Source organism: Tenrec ecaudatus, chromosome X (assembly GCF_050624435.1).
Source record: "Tenrec ecaudatus isolate mTenEca1 chromosome X, mTenEca1.hap1, whole genome shotgun sequence".
Lineage (NCBI taxonomy): Eukaryota > Metazoa > Chordata > Mammalia > Afrosoricida > Tenrecidae > Tenrec > Tenrec ecaudatus.
The window spans coordinates 84212257-84229818 of NC_134548.1; positions in this window are offsets into that span (position 1 = coordinate 84212257).

Consider the following 17562-nt stretch of genomic DNA (forward strand, 5'->3'; position numbering starts at 1 on the left):
TTAGGACAAGGGCTAAGATTCACACCTCTGATCATTTAGGCTGGTCCAAGAAGAGGAAGGAGTGCAATAGGAAAATTTACCCAGGTAAAGAACATGTGAAGATCTGAAGTTGGTTTGATATGTAAAGCAGGGTCCCAGAAGGAAATTAGACCCAAGAGCACCCATCTACCATCACAATCAGAGAATTAAGATGACACTTTACTCTGCATGCTTAGGGTTGTTGTGATTTGACAACTGTGGTAGTTACATAATCTCTCGTCAACTTGAAGGTATTAAGAGTAAAGGGGTGGAGTTTAGCCTGTCAATCAGGTCGAAGCTTGATGACCTCTTTGGAGGTGCAACGGAGATAACTAGCTCACTGGAGAATAAACCCACTTTCTCTCCTTTCCTGCTGTTGAGACACTCAGAGAATTGGAGGACCCACGTGGAGACCCATGCCAGCACTGAGATGCTTCCGTCACCACTGGATCCACAAGACCTTCCACCCACCAGCCTGTGATCTTCCTGCATTCAATATCACTGCATGTGCTGCATGAGTCCGAGAGGAATTTATGGTCTAGTAATGAAAATATGGGCTAATATTGGACTTATGGACTTGATCTGGACTGGGATATTTTCTCAATATACAATTACTCTTTGATATAAAGCTCTCTCTTACACACACATGAATGTCTCTGGATCTGTTTCTCTAGTCAATGCAGACTAACACCACTACTGTCAATAACGTGTGTATGTGAATGATTCAATAACAACTATATATGTGCCAATCATTCGCACATACACACATTATTGACAGTTGCAGTGTTAGTAAAAGCTTAGTACATCAAAGCTTCTTAATGCTAGAGTTCAGCAATGCCTGCTGACTATTACTCACACCCCTTCACGATTGACCAGTAGTACCAAGCCCCTTCAAAGCACTCCCCTCTCCCCAGCACAAGCCGATCCTTCTCTGCCCCTGATTCATCCCACTCAACCAAATCTCTTGCTTCTATTGCCTCTGAGAACTCTGTGTGAAAAGCAACCACATGGTCAGCTTCATGCAGACATCCTCACTGGTGGTGCACGAGGACAAAGGACCAGGAATCCTACTCAAACCGTGATATTATTTTGTTTTCGTTTTTCTAATTTTTATCTATCTTTTCTTCTTTTTCCCTCCTACTTCCTCTTTCAATGTGGCACCACCCCCCTGCAGATACATGTGCATCACAGGCAAACTCTGGCACACCTGTAGATCTTGGTATACCCACCCACATCAGATTGTTGTGCTTTTTTAAAATAAATCATTTTATTGGGGGTTCTTACAGTTCTTATAACAATTCATACATCCATTGTATCAAGCACTATTGTAGAAAAGTTGCCATCATCCTTTTCAAAATACTTTCTTTCTATTTGAGCCCTTGATAGCAGTTCCTCTTTTATCCATCCCTCCCCACCCTCCCACCCTTGGGGCCCCTTGAAAAATTATTATTATTTTCATATTTTATACTGTCCACTATCTCCCTTCACCCACGTTTCTGTTTTTTGATCCCCTTGGACGGGGTGTTTGTGTTATATGTCGATCAGTTGCCCATTTCTCTGCCTCCTTCCCTCACTTACCCCCCCCTCATGCTATCACTATTCCCATTACTGTTCCTGAGGGGCCTATCTGACCTGGATTTGGTGTGTCGACAGCTCTTATCTGTACCAGTGTACATACTCCAGTCTAGCCGGATTTGTAAGATAGAACTAGTGTCATGATAGTGGGTGGGAGGAAGCATTAAAGAACTAGAGCAGCAGTTCTCAACCTGTGGGTCATGACCCTTTGGGGGTTGAACGTGGCATGAGGAAGATTGAGAACCACAGAACTAGAGGAACACGGTGTGTTTCGCTGGTGCTATACCGCACCCTGACTGGCTCCTCTCTTCCTTGTGACCATCCGGTGAGGGCATGGCCCATTGTCTACAGATGGGCTTTGGGGAAATGAACATCTTGAGATGCCCCTTCAACACATTCTGGTGACTGTGTTTTCCTTTTTGACCAGTAGACATCCACATCAGGTTTTAAAAACAAAAAACCCTTTCACAGGGGTCGCTCAATTCATAACAGTAGCAAAATTATAGTTATGAAGTAGCAATGAAAATAATGTTATGGTTGGAGGGGGCATCACAACATGAGGAACTATATTAAAGGGATGAAGCATTAGGAAGGTTGAGAACCACTGCCATAGATAACTGAATGGATATGGGGCTTGCACTTAATATTAGCCCCAATCTACAAACAATTTTTAGTTCTTATAACTTGGCCCTCCTCAACGCTCACCCTCATAAAGATATCACTGGAGATATGAGTGCTATAGCACAGTGTGAGGAAGAAGGCAGAGGTTACTTGATTATCAAAAACAATAGTGTCTGGGAGTCTTAAAGCCTTGTCTCCAAGTAAGCAACCAACTAAGTTCACATGGAAAAAGCACATCAGCCTGTATGATCCAATGATGATAAATAATAAAATCCAAATCCGAAGGAGAGAATTCATTTGCAGGCTTCCTAAATGAATTAAGCCTCTGATGAATGCCCTCTGACCATACTCAAAGGATGTAAATAATCTTGTTAGACAGGGTCTATTTTAAACTTGATTATGGCAGATGTAGTTAGGTTAAAATGCAATACCTGATCATTTGATCTCCTTTTTGACCCATTTAAAATTTGTTTGCATTTATAATATTTCCTGCTTTTTTCTTGATTGAGGTTTTTTTCTCTGGTTTATTTTGATATTGTTGTTGGTCTTTCATTTAAAAAACATTTTATTGTGGGTTCTTACAGGTATTATAAAGAGCCATAAATCAATTCTATCAAGCGAATTTGTACATATGTTGCCATCATCATTTTCAAAACATTATCTTTCTATTTGAGCCCTTTGATATCAGCTCATTTTCCCTACCTTCCCCACCCTCATGAACCTTTAATGAATTATATATATATATATATATATATTTAATATCTTACACCATCCACTGTGTCCCTCCACCCACATTTCTGTTATTCATCCTCCTGGTGGGGCGTTGGTGGCTATACATTCATCATTGCTATTAGTTACCCACCTCACCCCATACACTCATGGTATCACTACTCCCATTACTGTTTCTGAGGGAGTTATCTTTCCTGGATTCCATGTGTTGAAAGCTCTTATCAGTACCAATGTACATATCCCGGTCTAGCTGGACTTGTGAGGCAGAACTTGGGTCATGATAGTAGGGTGGGGAGGAAGCATCAAAGAACTAGAGGAGTGTTATGTGTTTCATCATTGCTATATTGCACACTGGGTGTATCATCCCTTCTGTGAGGAATGTCCAATTATCTACAGATGGACTTTGGGTCTCCATTCTGACCCTTCTTCACATCGGTGTAACTGTTTGTTTTTGATCTTCTGATACCTGATCCCATATATATGTCATGATCACATAGACTGATGTGCTTCATCCATGTGGACTATGTTGCTTCCCAGCTAGATGGCTGATTGTTTATCTTCAAGTCTTTAAGACCCCAGCTGCTATATCTGTTAATAGCTAGGCACCATCAGTTTTCCTCATCATATTTGCTTATGCACTCATTTTCTCTTCATCGATCATGTTGAAAAGGTGAGTATGACACAGTGCCAGGTTATTAGAACAGTGATCTGTTGAGGGAAAACTTGAGTAGAGGTCCAAAGTCCATCAGCTACCTTAATACTTTAACATATAAATAGATATGTTGTTGGTTCTTTATATATTTGTTGTTTTGATGCATATATTTGTCTTTTTATATTATATTATCATATATTGTATTATAATATATAATAATTTGTATATAACAAAAATATAAATTAATCTAAGTTATGAATTAATATAAATAAAATAAAAATATTATATTTGAAGTTTTTAAAAAATCTTTTTATTGGGGCTCATAAGGCTCTTATCACAATCTGTACATACATCAATTGAGCAAAGCACCCTTATACATTCATTGCACTCGTCACTCTCATAATTCACCTTCCACTTGGGTTCCTGGAATCATCTCGGTTTCCCTTTTTTTCCCCCATCCCTCTCCCTGCCCGATCCCACCCCTGGTCCCTTGATAGTTTATAAATAATTATTATATCTTATCTTACACTCCCCGGCATCTCCCCTCACCCGCCTCCCCATTGCCCATCTCCCAGAGAGGAGGTTACACATAGATCTCCGAGATCGGTTCTCCCTTTCTACACACCCTTCCCTCCTGGTGTCACCACTCCCGCTGCTGGTGTTGAGGGGTTCGTCTGTCCTAGATTCCCTGTGCCTCCAGATCCCCACTGCAACGCTGTACATCCTCTGGTATAACCAGGTCCGCAAGGCTAGGTAGAATTGGGGTCATGATGATTGGGAGGGGAGGAAGCGTTCAGGAACTAGAGGAAGGTTTTGAGTTTCATTGTTGCTACACTGAACCCTGAGTGGCCCATCTCCTCCACACTACTCCTCTGGAAGGGGTGTCCAGCTGTCTACAGATGGGCATTGGGTCCCCATCAAGCACTCCCCCTCTTTCACGGTGATGTGATTCTCACCACCACCCCACCTTTGTTGTTGGAGACCTGGTCTCCTCTGTCCTTCATGGTCACCTATGTTGGTGTGCTGCTTCCGTGTGGGCTCAGTTGCTTCTGGGCTAGATGGCCGCTTGTTTGCTTTCAAGCCTTTAAGTCCCCAGACGCTATATCTCTCAGTAGCCGGGCACCATCAGCCTTCTTCACCACACTTGCTTATGCACACTTTCATCTTCAGCAATTATGTGAGGAAGGTGATCACACAATGATTGTTTTTGTTCCTTTGTATCTGCTACATGGTCCATTCAACAACTTGTATTCGCTTAGGCCGTGTGCTTCTTCTCTGTGGGCTTTGTTGCTTCTGAGCTAGATGGCCGCTTATTTGCCTTCAAGCCTTTAAGACCCCAGATGCTATATCTTTTTGATAGCCGGGCACCATCAGCTTTCTTCACCACATTTGCTTGCACACATGTCTGTCTTCAGTGATCATGTTGGGAAGGTGGGTATCCTGCAATGACCGTTTAGCAGGGTGAGGTGCTATTGTAATGGGGGATTATGCATGAGGAGGCCCAATGTCCATCTGCTACCCTACTACTGAACCTATAAATATATGCAAATAAGTCTATTGCCCCCATAATCATAAATATATTTACATATGTACATGTCTGTATTTAGGCTTCTCTGTATGCACTTTGCCTCCTACTCCTTTCCTCTATTTCCTTTCGCTTTCCTCCCGACCCATTACCATGTTTAGCCTTCATTCTGGATTCAGTAATTCCTCTCAGTTACCTTGCTCTTGGTCACTCCCTTCCAGTGCTCCCCTCCCCTCTCTAGTCTGGTTTTGAACCACTCGCTGTTCTCTTGTCCCTGTGTTGGGCGACACCTCCTTATATTTGAAGTTTTGTATGGTTTTCTAGTATATGAAATCCAGGATAGGCAAATCTATAGAAACAGTCACTGGTGTATTGGCTTATTGGGCATACAGAAGTGGAGGTTAGAGATAAATGGAGAGCTAATAATGAATACAAGAAGGAAGAAAATGTTCTAGAACTAATTTAGTGATGATTATACAAATATTTTTTAAACAACTGAACTATGGAAGTGTAGGATATATTAACTTTATCTTAATAAGACAATTAAAGATGAAAACAAGGTAATCTACCACATAAAGAAAACAAAAGATAAGAACCATACAATCAATAGGTATGAAGAAGCCTATTTCCAACATTCATTTTTGTTTAAAAAATAATAAAAAAAACAATAGCCCCATACCACACTCAACAGAGAACAACTGAAAATATTTTCCCTGAGAATAGGAACCAGACAAGGATTCCCCCATCACTACTCTTATTAAACAGCATAATGACCATAAGATAACAAAAAGAAATGAAGTGAATACAACTGTGCAAAGAATTAAAGCTCTCACTATTTTCAAATGATATGATTTTCATTATAGAAAACCACACACACAAAAATGGAGCAGGTCCCAACCCCAGTTATGTGGATGCCTTCCCCAAAGGATTGTACTGAAGATACAGCCCTGGGAGAGTAGCGGGTCCTCCCAGACCACAGGAAAGCAAACTAAGAGGGAGGGAGGGAGGGAGGGAGGGAGGGAGAGAGAGAGAGAGAGAGAGAGAGAGAGAGAGAGAGAGAGAGAGAGAGAGAATAGCATCCTGTTCACCAAGCCCCAAGGATGATACTCCTGCTCAAAACAGCCAAGTCACAGAGGACCATAGGGCTGTCCTCACCACAAGACACTGCATTGCTTCACTGACCCATAGCATTGCAGGAGCCAGCACTGGAAACACTGTGCGGGAATTGTGCCCAGTCTGACACCCCTCCCTCCACGCACACACACCCAGGTGAAAAACAAAGGGAGTGCAACAGAGCAGCAAGGGGAGCAAAGCAAGGAAGTCCCAGAGGAATCCCAAAAATAGACTTCAGACTCAGAGGGCAGGGCTTGGCACCTCATCAGACTCGATCAGAAAACATAAGGGTCTGCAGATAGACTTGGAACTATTTATAGCACCCCCTCTCTTTCTCCTTCTCCCCTCTCCCCCTCCTCCTTCTCCTCATCCTCCTCATTTTCCTTCTCCTTCTCCTTCTCCTTTATGAGATAGGCAAGATAAACAATCCTGAGGCAAAAACAATGGGACTAACAGTTCCAAAAGGACCGGGGACTAACAATTCCAACAGGACCGGGGAAAGGGAGAGTTGGGGGAAAGGGAGGGTGGAGCCAACAAACCTAGGGACAAGGGAACAACAAGAGATCTAAAATTGATGGTGAGAAGGGTGTAGAACACCTGGTGGGGGGTCAATCAAATGCAATGTAGACAAGATGAATTACTGAGAGCCCAATGAAGGTCAAACATGATAGTGGGACAGGAGGAAAGTAAAAGGAAATAGAGGAAAGAACGAGGAGGCAAAAGACATGTATAGAGCTATAAATATAGGCATGTGCATGTGTAAGGAGATTAATATATTACAATAGGGACATAGGTCTAGGTACATATATTTATAGGGTAAGTATTAAAGTAGCAGACAGGCATTGGACCTCTGCTCAAGTCTTCCCTTAACGCAAGAACGTTTTGTTCTAAGAACCTGGCATTCTGTGATGCTCACCTTCCTGACACAATCACTGAAGACAAACTGGGCGCATAAGCATGTGTGGTGAAGAAAGCTGATGGTGCCCAGCTATCACAAGATATAGCATCTTGGCTTGAAGTTAAACAAGCAGCCATCTAGCAGGGAAGCAACAAAGCCTACATAGAAGAAGCACACTAACCCATGTGATCACAAGGTTTTGAGGGGATCAGGTATCAGGTATTTAGGTAGAAGACCCAAAACAAAAAAACCATTTCAATACGAAAGAGGGGAATCAGAATGGAGACCCAAAGCCCACCTGTAGACAATTGGACATCCCCTCACAGAAGGGTCACAAGGAAGGGACGAGACAACCAGAGTTCAGTATAGCACTGATGAAACACACAACATTCCTTTATTTCTTTAGTGTTGCCTCCCCCACCCCCTCCAACTATCATGACCCCAGTTCTGCCTTAAAAATCTGGCTAGACCAGAACACGTACCCCAGTACAAATAAGAGCTCTGGACACATGGAATCCCAAACATACAAACCCCTCAAGACCAATTTTGAGAGAAGTGATACAATGAGGATAGGGAGAAGGTGGGGGAAGAAGGGTGAGAAAGGGGGAACCAATCACAATGATTGACACATAATACATACACACCCAGGGGGATGAAAAACAGAAACATAGGCAAAGTGAGACAGCGGATGATGTAAGATATGAAAATAATAACAATTTCTAATTTATCAAAGGGTCGGGGAGGGAGAATCAAAAGAGGAGCTAATTCCAAGGGATCAAGTAAAAAGAAAAAGTTTTGAAAATGATGATGGCAACATATGTACAAATGTGCTTCACGCAATTGATGTATGGATTGTTATAAGAGCTGTAAGAGCCCGCAATAAAACGATTTGATTAATTAATTATTTTTTTAAAGAAAAGAAAATCGCAAAGACTCTAATTGTTAAAGTTTCCAAAACTCCAATTGTTGGAAACAATTGAGGGATTTGGTACAGTGGCAGGATACAAGATTAGGAAGCAGAAATCAATTGAATTTCCGTACAACAATGAAGAAAACTGAAAAAGACATGAACAATACCAATTTATGGGCAATTAGTTCATATGGCGTGGTTCTACTTGATATTTACCCTCTTGAAGAGATCACTAAAGATACAGGTTGTTATATTAAAGTGTGGTGAAGCTATCAGATGGTGGCCAGCTATCAGAAAGAATAGTATCTGGAGTCTTAAAGCCTTATCTCCAAACAAGCAGCCATCTAAGTGAGGTGTCAGCTAAGTCCACACAGAAGAGGCACACCAACCTGTGTGATCCAAAGATTATAAAAAATAAAATTGAAGTTCAGATGAGGGAATGGTATCAGAGCTTAAATTTTGAACACCTGGTTAGCAAAAGAAACTGGATGACAGTATGACAGTGGAAGCCCGAAATCTAATTGTAGAGTACACACATAAATTAAGCCTCAGATGAGTTCCTTCTGACTATAGTCCAAGGATGTGAATAGCCTTGCTATCAGACAGAGAATATTATAAAGTCGATTATGGGAGATGTAATTAATTTAAAGTGATACCTTATCATTTGATCTCTTTTGACCCATTTTAAAGTTGTCTCAGTTTATAATATTTTCTGCTTTCTTTTCAATTGAGATTTTTCTGTTTCATTTTGTCATTTGGTGTTGTTTTGTTTTATTTTCTGTATAAGAAATCCAGGCTAGATAAATCTATAAATACAGTAAATTAATAATTATCTAAGGGTCTGATAGGGGAAGCTGGGAGACAAATGGAAAGTTAACAATGAAATGAGAAAAAAATGTTCTGAAATTAATTGTGGTGAAGATTGCACAACTCTTCTTATTATGATTGAACTATCAAATTATATATGTGAATTATGTGCCAAAATGACTGTTTTTAAAAATATAAAAACAATACCACTTACAGTAGCCACACAAAAGATGAAATACCTAGGAATAAATCTAACCAAAGAAACAAAAGACCTGTGCAAACAAACTACAGAACACTATTACAAGAAACCAAAAAGGACTTACATAAATGGAAGAATAGCCTGTGTTCATGAGTAGGAAGACGATATTATGAAAATGTCAATACTACCCAAAGCAATCTATAAATACAATGCAATTCAAATGCAAATCCTAGCTTTGTTTTTTAAAGAAATAGAAAAACTAATTACCAACTCCATATGGAGATGAAAGAGACCTAGAATAAGCAAAGAACTCCTTAAAAAGAAGTACAATACAATTGATGCATGGACTGTCATAAGAGCTATAAGAGCCCCCAATAAGATTATTTAAACAAAAAGAAGAAGAACTAAGTAGGAGCCCTCATACTACCCGACCTCAAAACCTATTACACAGTCAGAGTAGTCAAAACAGCCTGACACAATGATAGATATATGGATCAATGGAACATAATAGAAAGCCTAGAAATAAATGCATCCACTTACATGCAGCTGATTTCTGACAAAGGGCCAAAAAACACTAAATGGGAAAAGTGACACCCCTTTAACAAATAGTGCTGGAAAAATTGGATTTCCATCTGTAGACGAATGAAACAGAAACCCATACCTCACCCTATGCACAAAAACAAACTCAAGATGAATCAGAGACCTAAATATAAACTCCAGAGCTATAAAGGTCATCAATGAGAAAATTGGTACAAATTTAAGGGACCTACTGCATGGGCATACACATATTACCAAATATAATAAAGGAAGCACACAAAGTAGAAGACAAAGTAGATGACTGTGACCTAATAAAAATAATACATCTACATGCATCAAAAGACAATCAAAAGAGTAAAAAGAGAGCCCTTGGATTTTGTGGTAGTTATATAATCTGTTGTCAAGTTGAGAGGATTATGAGTAAAGGATTGGAGTCTAGACTGTCAATCACTGTATAGCCAATGAGTCCTCTGCGTGGGCATGGCCTTCCCCCTGAGGATTCTGGAAATTCCTGTATTTCCTCCTTGGAGGTGAGAGACACACACTCTCCCTCTGCTCACACCCTGGGAGACATAGCAGCTAACCAGACACATGGAACTACACTAGTTCCCTAAGCTGGAGAAGTCACATGGAGACAGACCCCTGCCAGCACTGAGATGCTTACAACACCACTGGATCCACAAGACTTCCCACCCACTGGCCTGTGATCTTCCCGCATTCCGCATCGGGTGTTTTGTGAGTCTGAAGAGGACTTTATAGATTGGTATTGGACATATGGGCTAATATCGGACTTATAGACATGATCTGGACTGGGCTGGGATGTTTTCTCAATATTCAACTGCTCTTATATAAACCTCTTTTGTAAACACATATGAGCGTCTATGAATTTGTTTCTCTAGTCTACCCAGACTAACACAGATTGGGGGGGAAAAATTAGCAACAACACAATGGACATGGATCTAATTATGAAATTCTATAGAATTCTACAACCCCTCAATAAGAAAAAAATATCCAATCCAAAAGTGGGCAAAACATGAATAATCAGTTCATCAAAAATAATACTCAGATTGCTAACAAACACATGGTAGTATGCTCATGACCACTAGTCATCTGGGATGTGAAAATCAAAACAATGATGAGATATTGCCTAGCCCAAGCAGAGAGAGAGAGAGAAAGAGAGAGAGAGAGAGAGAGAGAGAGAGAGAGAGAGAGAGAGAGAGAGAGAGAGAGAGAGAGAGAATAGAAACAGCAAATGCTGGAGAGGTGTATGGAAAGATTGGAACTCTTATACATTGCTAGTGGGCTTACAAATATTGTAGAAAGCCATATGGCACTACATAAAACAACTTGGAATAGAAACACCATACTACTCATTAATCCCTCTGCAGGGCATATACTCCAAAGATGTAAAGGACACAACACAAACACAGGTATGTTCTTCCATTATCATCATAGCTCAGTGCACAGTAATAAGCTGGAAATACACCAAATGCCCAACAGTAGAAGAATGAATAAAGAAACATTGTTATGTATACACAATGGAATATTCTGCATCCCTAAAAAACAGTGATTAAAGCACAAAACACCTCATAATATGGATGGACTTGAAAATCATTATGCTGAGTGAAGTTAGGACAAATGGTGTATGAGACCGCAACTACAAGGATAAACACTAAGATAAAGCAGGCATCTGTTCCCAGGTCATGTAACTTCCTAATCCACTCTTCCAAGCAACAAGGTAGTATGCCTGCCTAATGCTCGTGATCCACATATCATCCCTTTATTTGTACATATCTCTAAAGTGGACCACGAACATATATAAACCATAGATATTTGAATGGATTTTTAGCTCACACTTAATCATAGCCTTAATATAAGTTGTTTCAACGTAGTCCTACTCAATACCTACTCTCATGAAAAGATCACTGAAAATATGGGTGCTATATCAAAGTGTGGTGAAGAAAATAGATGATGCCTGGCTAGGGCCACAGAAAGAATAGTGTCTGGGGTCTTAAAGGCTTGTATTCAGACAAGCAGCCATCTAAGTGGTGTAAGCCAAGTCCTCACGGAAACAGCATATCAGCCTGTGTGATTCAAGGATTGCAAAGAAGTAAATGCAAAACAGAGGAGGGAGCATTATTAAAGGTTAAATTCTGAGCACCCAGTTTGCAAGTTTGCAGAAGGTTATGGTTGACAATGAATGTCCAAAATCCATTTGCAGGGTTCCCATAGTGATGAAGCCTCCGGTGAATTCCCTCTGACCATTGACCAGGGATGTGAACAGCCTTGTTGTCAGACAAAGTGCATTGGAAAGTGGACTCACGCAGATGTAGTCTTGTGATCCAGTTTAGATCAAATATAATAAAGGAAGCACACAACGTAGAAGACAAAGTAGATGACTGTGACCTAATAAAAATAATAGATCTACATGCATCAAAAGACTGTCAAAAGAGTAAAAAAAGCCCTTGAATTTTGTGGTAGTTATATAATCTGTTGTCAATTTGAGAGGATTATGAGTAAATATTATATTTTCTATTTTCATTTCAGTTGAGGGCTTTCTCAGTTTTATTTTGTTATTAGTGTTGGGTTTTGGTTTCTTTTTGTATGTTTATCTATATATGAAATCCAGTGAACTATAGAGGCAGTACATGGATTAATAGCTTTTAGGGTTATGGCAGGTGAGGTTGGGATAAATGGGTAGCTAATAATAATAATAATGAGTATAAAAAAGAGAGAAATATTCTAAAATTGTGGTGATTGCGGCACAGCCCTTTTTAACGTGTTCAAACTATTGCAGATGTGAATTACATGTCAAGAACACTGTTAACGGTGTTAAATAAATAAATAAACCAAGTATGTACTTCCCGAATTTTAAATCAAGTTCCACATTCATTTGTCTAAGGTGAAATGCAATAGCCACCAGTATGTCATCTCTTACATTATCATTAAAATGGAAATCCTTTAGCAAAAAATGTGTTAGGTTGCTTGCTAACTGTAAGATCAGTGGTTCAACCAGCCAGTTGTTCTGTAGGAGAGGGAGAAAAATGTAGCAATCCATTACTCTAACGATTGTAGCATTGGAAACCTTATGGGGGAAGTTGTATGTACTCTGTCCTATTGAGTTGTTATTCTAAATCCACTTGGTGACTGTGATAGCTATGTTTTGTGTCAACTTGGCTGGGCCAGGAACCTCACTGGTTTAGCAGTAAGGTCTGCCCCATAAGGTACAGGTCACAGGTTGGTGATATCTCTTTAGGAGTGTGGCCTATTTCATGTCTATAAATAGACATTTTAGAGAACTTGTTCTCTCTCTTCTCTTTCCTGCTGTCCTGGATCCTTGGTCTGGTTTCTAGGGACTTGAGCTTGTGTTCCAACATGTGGCCTGCTGACTCTGTAAGCTGTCAGCAATCTGCATGAACACTGCCAACCGTGGATTCATTCAACTCAACCTCCACCAGCCTGCCTCCTTGTGCTTCCTCCTGCTTCCCGGTTCATCAGCCAGCAGCTGTACAAGTCAGATACACACATTTACGTTGGACTGGACTAGCCTACTTTGCAATTGTGTGGACCATTTTCTTGATATAAAGTTCTTTGTGATACCTACGAGTGTCACTTGTCTTGTTCTCTAGAAAGCCCAGTCGAAGACAATGGCAATTGGTTCTAATGTGGGTTGGACCTCATCCAATCAGTTGAGAGCCTTGAGTAAAAACGGAAGTGTTCTAGGGTAGGAATAATCCTGCCTCGAGACTGCAATGTCAACTCCTGTAGAGTTTCCAGCCTGCCATACTTCCCTACAGATTTTAGACACTGCCACATTGTAGCTAAAATAAATGGTCCATTTACCCCCTCCCATGCATTATTGGCAAGGCCAAAGAGAATGACAGCAGAGACAAAGGACACTTGTGGCTCAATGTCACTGCAGGATGCTGACCACACTGGTAAAATGGGCTCATCCCAGCCAAAAGCTACCCTTTCCTTTCTAGGCCATAGAAAGTGGGGAGATTGAAAGGTAGTTTGATTTGGGGGCATCATTTTTAAACTCTAATTACAAATCACCAAGGACTAAAACTAACGTTTTTGAATGTTTCTTTCACCTGGGTTTTACTATTCCAGAATAGGATTGGGTGGTGTCCAGTATGTTATAATCCACAGTATAGTCTCTGGAGTCAGGCTCCAGGTCTAAATTTCAGCCATATCTAACTAGATGACCTTGAGCAAGCTATTTAACCTCTCTAAACTACAATTTCACCTTTTGTTAAAATTAAGGCTAATAATAGCATGGGGATGTTTAAATGCAAGGCACTTACTAATCAGAGAAATTTTAGTTCTTATGATATGACCCAGCTCATTTCTTTCCCTCCAGAATTATATCACATAAGGAATTATGGCTAGAAGGGCAATAATAATTAACTATAACTCAGTTAGGTCCTAACAGTATCAGTGTGCAGTAAACATCAATGGAGGGCCATACCTGACCTCTTCTGACTTTCCTATTGTCACGAGGCAGGGACCAGACAAGACTCCATGGCCCATCCTTCTTTACCTATTCTGATACCAAATATTCCTCCCAAGACACTGTACATCTATGCTGCATTTGAGAGTTGGTTTGAATGGCCACACAGAACTCTCAGATGCTACTCACAATTAAGGGAGTTTATAAGGGAAGTTAATAGATTACCACAAGTCAAGATCAACAGACAGTAAGGAAACTGTCATTGGTCTTCTCAGCCAGCAGCCAAGTCTCCCCTCAGTTCTCAGTCTCTCAGCCATGTGGTCCTTTGGCCTTTGCCTCCATGAACCAGGAAGCCATTGTGTGTCACTCTGTTCCACAGTTCCGTAGTCTCATGCCAGATCAGGAGACGATACCCCACAGCCATGGTGCTGCTCCTTGTTTAGTGACAAACAGGGTTGGCAAAACCAAGAAAGCCCCTCAACAAGATGGTCCACCCAGTGGCTCCAACAAGCTCAAACATACCTGCAATGACGAGGATGGCACTGACTGAGCAGTGCTTCCTTCTGTGATAGACAGGGTTACTGTGTGTAAGAACCCAGTTGTTGGCACCCTAGAGCAACAATCGGTAATAACACCTCCTGCTCTACAACATTGTGGAAATAATATAACTTACAGGAAAGTGCTCTGTCAATTGGGATATTTCATTTAAAAAGCAGGATCATCCGTTGTCTCCATTTCCAAAGAACTCCAGGAAGATTATAGATCTATGTCTGGCCTTCAAGTAGGTAGAGACCCAGAACTGCCACTGTGGCAATATGGAATTTACATAATCATAAACACATCTGAAACTTCTTATCAGATGCTTCTTAAAGCAGTTTCATCTACATTATTCTATTTGACACCCACCCAAACCCCCAAGAATTAGTCTTTATCAATGAAAATCTTCCCACTTGCTTTGTTACTATTTTCCTCTTCTGGGAAGTGGCCAAATCCTTCCCAGCTTCCCTTGTTAGTCCCATTGCAATGGCTACTTTGGCCGAGAACCTGGTCATAACCCCCCAGATCAGCCTTCTTCCCGTTTTCGGAATCCACCCAGCACTATGTACCTTATGGTGTCGTGCATTCTAGTCGTTTATGTACGTGTCTCAACCTCCACCCTTTCCCCCAATCTTCTCCCTAAATTCACCAACTGTCTGAAGGAAAGGGAGGGATCAGTTGTTTGTTGCAGTTTTCTGTCTCCCATTTTTAAAGCTCTTTATTTTAGAAACTGTACAATATTTAAGACACTTTAAAATATGCAAAAGAAGTAAGGGCTCCCTGGGGGACGGGCCAACAAAAAAGGGGGTGAAGGGAGACGTCGGACAGGGCAAGATATGACAAAATAATAATTTATAAATTATCAAGGGTTCATGAGGGAGGAGGGAGCGGGGAGGGAAGGGAAAAATGAGGAGCTGATGCCAGGGGTTTAGATGGAGAGCAAATGCTTTGAGAATGATGAGGGCAATGAATGTACAAATGTGCTTTACACAATTGATGTATGTATGGATTGTGATAATAATTGTATGATCCCCTAATAAAATGATATTTTAAAAAGAAGGAAAAAAAGAAGTAGGGCAAATAGTGTAATGAACCCCTGTGTACCCATCATTCAGGTTCAACAATTGGCAACAAATGAACCATTTTACTGTATCTAACCCTACATTCTTTCCCCACTTTCCCCCTCCACTCACTCTGGATTATTACCTATCATTTTATCCATAAATATTCCAATATGAGCATCATCGTTTACATTTCTGTGTCTCCTTCAATCAGATCATTTACACCTGTGTTTCCTGTGACTCAGAGCAACATCAGATCATTTCTGACTGCTTGCCATGTGTCAGACTTGGTGCTTTGCTCTGGGGGTTCCATGAATGAGTTAAGACGCCATTTGAGCTAGGGAGGCACACTGGTACCAAGTCATGACGTTCCTAACCTAGAACTGTAAAGGTCCTGGGGGGTGAGCACAGAGTGCACGTGGGAGTCCATGAGCAGACTTCGAATTGCACCAACTGATTTTAGCTGAGTCCACTTTCTTGCCTCATGGTGACCCTGGTTTGAACGTGGTGTAGGCCTCCAGCAGAAGGAGCTGCAAAGGGTGGGGACTGCTGGACTCAGCTTCTCCTGCGGAAGCTGAGCAGGAAAGCCAGTGCTGTGTAATCTGCAAGTGAGCAGGACGTTGAGCGTCAGGATCCGAAAGGGACTGGGAGGTTCAGGTACAAGGCAGAGACTCGGAGAGGGGTGGGGGTGGCGGGCATAGTCCTTCTGCTGGACTAGCCTAGCACCTGCTCCCGGGTTTTGTCTCCATTGCTTGTCGCCCCGGCTATCCCCAGTCCCCGCCCCACCTACGGCTATTCCTAATAGAGAGTATCTCCAAGCGGGGCACAAGACAGAACCAGGAAACACCTGTTTCCAACAAGAAAAGAAGTAGCAGAACTCCTCCCCCATCAGGTTTTCAAAAGCCTCTCATTGTGCTTTGTAAGAGTGTACCCCGAAAATCAGTGGAAATCGTGTTTGTTTGTTCCCCAAAGATCTCTATTTTCTAAATCCCCCCTCCTTTTCCCAAGTTGTAATGTTCTTCTTAAAACAATGGTTGCTTTCATTTGTGGAGTTTCCCATTTCTCAGGGCTCACCACCATTCGAACTTGCAAAGTTTGCAACTAAATTCACTTCCGAATGTTTCATTTCCTCAACTTCCAGCAGAGCTACAGGTAAAAGCTGGGGCTAAGGGGCAGCAGAACAAAGAACCAGATGGCCCATCCAGGCTAGAAGCTTCTTCCCTTCTCCTGCCTCTGACTGGGGAACACAAGGCACTCAGAAGTGTGAGAATTGCAGAGCCCTGATTTCCCACCGCTTCCCAAAGGCCGGGGACTCGTGGGACATAGGGATGATCCTTCACAGCAGACAAACCAACAGAACCCCACCGAGCAGGCCCGAGTGGCCGCGGGGGGCCAACGACTTCCAAGCTCCGTTATTTCATCAGCAGTTTTCGAAAAAAAGTGCCAAAAGCCGTTATGCCTCACTGCAATGTGTAGCTTTTTCCTGCCTTTTTTTCCAAAATAAAAGGGAGTGAAACTCGCTCGCTGTCTCCCCCTCCTTCTCCCAAAAAGAGCCAAATGAGAAGGAGAAAGGGAGAAAGGAAAAAAAACCAACCCACACACCAATCTCTGAGTGAATGCCAGTGAGGTGTGGCTTGTATTTAAATCGCCAATATGTCAATGTAAGGGGAGTGAGTATGTATATAAAGTGCCGTTTGGCATCTGATAGCCCAAGAAACAAGCTATGAGAGACGGGCCGGGGGCGAGGGACGTGGCGGGGAAGCTGCACTCTGCCTGAGAGCAAGGTCAGGAGTGCGCTGCCCTCCACTCCCAACCTCGGACAAGTTCCTTGGACGCGAACAGACCACAGACGTCGCCCGGCGTTTGGGAGAGAGCAGAGCCGAGCTGAGCCGAGCCGAAGAAAAGAGCTTGCAAGCGCCACGGAATC